Here is a 4,564-nt window from a genome sequence, read left to right as displayed (position 1 = left end):
TTGGCCAGAGTCTGAGAAAGCAGCAAGAAGCTGCCAGCACATCACCAGATTTTTGCTGCGTTTCTCTCTATGGAGTCACTACAAACAGAGCTCAACTATGCAATGTAAGGTGGATCAATATATCTGCGTTGTTAGCAAAGAATTCTTCACGTGTCCTTTCATATGTTTGCTTTAACAAAACATCCTTTTACCTGTGTCCACTTCAGGAAAACACTTCTTCATGTGTTTGCCCTAGCAAAACACCATCCAACACAACTGACTTTCCAAAGAACCCTTAAGTTTCCAGTTCAGTTTACAAACTGGTGTTTGTTGGGCTCAGGCTATGCCCTAATCTGTTATTCTATAAAATGTGATTTTTTTTCCAGGCTATGCCTTGCCTTAGGAAACTCAATTGTAAAAGCGGCCTTTGACTCCATTTTGAGGGAGAAGGATGACTGGAGCCCCTGGATGGACACAGAAACTGCACCATCTGTCAGGTAGCTCCATGTAGCACAGAATGATGAATGACTTTTTCCTGGGAATAGAAAGGAAGCCACAGCTGGGCAGTGGTGGCGCACGCCTTTAATCCCAGCACTTGGGAGGTAGAGGCAGGTGGATTTCTGAGTTCGAGGCGAGCCTGGTCTACAGAGTGAGTTCCAGGACAGCCAGGGCTATACAGAGAAACCCTGTCTCAGTAAAACCAAAAAAGAAAAAGGAAAAAGAAAAAAAAGAAGAAGAAAGGAAACCAGTATGTAAGTGTAGGGAGAACTGAGATTATGGGGAAACACTAGGCATATTAAAATCAAATCAGGGAAAGAGGCTCAAGAACTTATCAAATAGAGCAGCCCAAGGAAATGGAATCCTTCCCTCACCTGAGACCCATAATAGATGTAAACCTCATCATGTGATGACATGGTCTCACATCAACCTATCCTGATACTTAATGTGTATGTCAAAGACCAACAAGTAGACAATTCCCTGATTGTCTCTGGAGCTTCAACTCAGCTCAGTCTCCCACTGTTCATACAGTCTATGTAGCTCCCAGGTCATTTCACCTGTTCACGTATCTGTACTTGGACCTGAATCCATCATTTCCTATTCTTGCACCCTGGTTTAGCCTTTCACCCTGGTATTTTATATCTGTCTAGAAAATCCTCCATTTCATGTAGATTTTCCAGTTTTATTGAGTATAGGCTTTTGCAGTAGGATCTGATGGTTTTTTTTTTTTTTTTTTTTTGGATTTCCTCAGTTTCTGTTGTTATGTTTCCCTTTTCATTTCTGATTTCTGTTAATTTGGGTACTGTCTCTGTGCCCTTTATTTAATTTGTCTAAGGGTTTATGTATCTTGTTGATTTTCTCAAAAAAAAAAAAAAACCAAACAAGCTCTTAGTTTTGTTAATTCTTTGTATAGTTCTGTTTGTTTCAAATTGGTTGTTTTCAGGCCTGAGTTTGATTATTTCCTACCATCTATTCCTCTTGTGTGTTTGCTTCTTTTTGTTCTAGAGCTTTCAGGTGTGCTATTAAGCTGTTAGTGTATGATCTCACCAATTTCTTTATGGAGGCACTTAGAGCTATGAGTTTTCCTCTTAGAACTGCTTTTATTGTGTCCCATTAAGTTTAGGTATGTTGTTCCTTCAATCTCATTAAATTCTAAAAAGTCTTTAATTTCTTTCTTTCTTTATTCCCTAACCAAGTTATCATTGAGTAGAGAGTTGTTCAGGTTCCATGAGTATGTGGGCTTTCTGTTGCTTTTGCTGCTATTGAAGACCAGTCTTAGTCTGTGGTGATCTGACAGAATGCATGGGATTATTTCAATCTACTTGTATCTGTTGAGGACTGTTTTGTGACCAATTATATGGTCAATTTTGGAGAAGGTACTGTGAGGTGCTGAGAAGAATGTATATCCTTTTGTTTTAGGATAAAATGTTCTGTAGATATGTGTTAAGTCCTTTTGGTTCATAACTTCTGTTAGTTTCACTGTGTCTCTGTTTACTTTCTGTTTCCATGATCTGTCTATAGGTCAGAATGTGGTATTGAAGTCTCCCACTACTAATGTGTGAGGTTCAATGTGTGTTTTGAGCTTTAGTAACAATTCATTTACAAATGTAGGTGCCCTTGCATTTGGGGCATAGATGTTCAGAGTTGAGGGGTCATCTTGGTGGATACTTCATTTGATGAGTATCAAGTGTCCTTCCTCATCTTTTTTGATGACTTTTGGTTGAAAGTCTATTTTTTTTATTTTTTATTTTTTGGATATTAGAATAGCTACTCCAGCTTGTTTCCTGGAACCATTTGCTTGGAAGGTTTTTTTTTCCAGCCTTTAACTCTGAGGTAGGGTCTCTCTTTGTCATGAGGTGTGTTTCCTGTAATCAGCAAAATGCTGGGTCCTGTTTATGTATCCAGTCTGTTAGCCTATGTTTCTTTTTAATTAGGGAATTGAGTCTATTGATATTGAAAGATATTAAAGACCACTGATTGTTTGTTACTGTTATTTTTGTTGTTAGAGGTGGTATTATGTTTGTGTGGTTCTCTTCTTTGGGTTTGTTGTGAGATGATTAATTTATTGTGTTTTCTTGGATGTAGTTACCCTCCTTGTGCTGGAGTTTTTCTTCTAGTATCATCTGTAGGGCTGGATTAGTACAAATATATTGTTTAAATGTGGTTTTGTCATGGTGTATATTGGTTTATCCATGTATGGTGATTGAGAGTTTTGTTGGGTATTAGTAGCCTCTGGCATTTGCCTTTTCTTAGGGTCTACATGGCATTTGTCCAGGATCTTCTGGCTTTGTTGAGAAGTCTGGTGTAATTCTGATAGGTGTGCCTTTATATGTTACTTGGCCTTTTCCCGTTACTGCTTTTAATATATTTTATTTTTTCTGTGCATTTATTCTTTTGATTATTATGTGATGGGAGGATTTTCTTTTCTGGTCCAATCTATTTGATTGTAAGCTTCTCATACTTTTGTGGTCATCTCTTTTTTTTAGGTTAGGGAAGCTTTCTTTTGATTTTGTTGAAGATGATTTCTGGTCCTTTGAACTGGGGGTTGTTACTCTCTTCTATTCTTATTATTCTTAGGTTTTGTCTTTTCATTGTGTCTTGAGTTTCCTGGATATTTGGGGGAGCTTTTTACACTTTGTATTTTCTTTGACTGATGTGTCAGTCAAAGGATCTTCTAGCCTGAAACTATCTCTTCTCTCTCTTTTATTCTGTTGGTGATGCTTATATCTGTTGCTCCTGATCTCTTTACTAAGTTTTCCATCTCCTATGTTGTCTCCATTTGTGATTCTTTATTTTTTCTACTTCCATTTTTAGGTCTTGGAGTGTTTTGTTCAATTCCTTCACCCGCTTGATTTTGTTTTCCTGTATATCTTTAAGGGATTTATTTATTTCCTCTTTAAGGACTTTTACGTGTTTGCCTGTGTTTTCCTGTATTTCTTTAATAAATGAATCTTTAAAAAAGTAAATAAAACCATAGCACCTGGTCTTGAAGGCATATATGTTCAGTCTGTCATTTGGGAGGCTTAAACAGGAGAATCATGAGTTTGAGGTTAGCTAGGTCTACATAGTAAGTTCTCAGACAAGCTGGACTGACATAAAAAGACTTTCTTTTGAACAAAATAAAAATCCCAAAATACATTTCAAGAAAGGTGCAAAGTCTTGTCATGGTATTGATCCAAAAACCTCTACAAAGTATTATCAAGTCAAAACAACAATCTAGAAACATAATTTTATGTTATAGGCATAGAAAAGTCATAGTAGAAGGTTTTCTAGGTATATAACACAATTTTAACAGTTGAAAATGAATTGTTGGCCGGGCAGTGGTGGCACATGCCTGTAATCCCAGCACTTGGGAGGCAGAGGCAGTCAGATTTCAGAGTTCAAGGCCAGCCTGGTCTACAGACTGAGTTCCAGGACAGCTAGAACTGCACAGAGAAACCCTGTCTCAAAAAGAAAAAAAAAACAAACAAAAAGAAAGAAAGAAAGAAAAAGAGAAGAAAAGAAAAGAAAAGAAAAGAAAAGAAAAGAAAAGAATTTTTATAGAGTGAAGACAGAGCAACCTACAGAATGGGAAAAAAATATTTGCCAACTGTATTAGTCAAGGTTCTCTAGAGTCATAGATGTCTCTGTATACTAATGGAATATATTGTAATGATTTACAGTCTGCAGTCCAACTAACCCAACAATGGGCAGCTGTGAATGGTAAGTTCAAGAATGTAGTAGTTGCTCAGTCCCACAAGGCTAATTTTTTTCAGCTGGTCTTCTATATAACCTGGAATCCTGAAGGAGCTGTATCTAACAGATGTGCTGGCATGTAAGTGAAAGCAAGCTAAGAATGAATCTTCCTGATCCAGCGCCTTTCCCCGCCTGAGGAGGGGTGCCTGCACGGGAGCAGTCTCCAGGCCTGAACCGGAAGGTGAGCCATCTTTGCTCCAGTGCACTGCCGGGGAGAGGGCAGACTGGAGAACTGTCACAGCTTCTGGGAAGGATCCCATATCTGGTTCTGGTCATCCGGCGCCTTTCCCCGGCCGAGGAGGGGTGTCTGCCCGGGAGCAGTCTCCAGGCCTGAACTGGCATCCCGCACCTT

The sequence above is a fragment of the Mus pahari genome, chromosome X, assembly GCF_900095145.1.
Source record: "Mus pahari chromosome X, PAHARI_EIJ_v1.1, whole genome shotgun sequence".
Taxonomy (NCBI): domain Eukaryota; kingdom Metazoa; phylum Chordata; class Mammalia; order Rodentia; family Muridae; genus Mus; species Mus pahari.
This window is presented reverse-complemented; position numbering follows the sequence as displayed.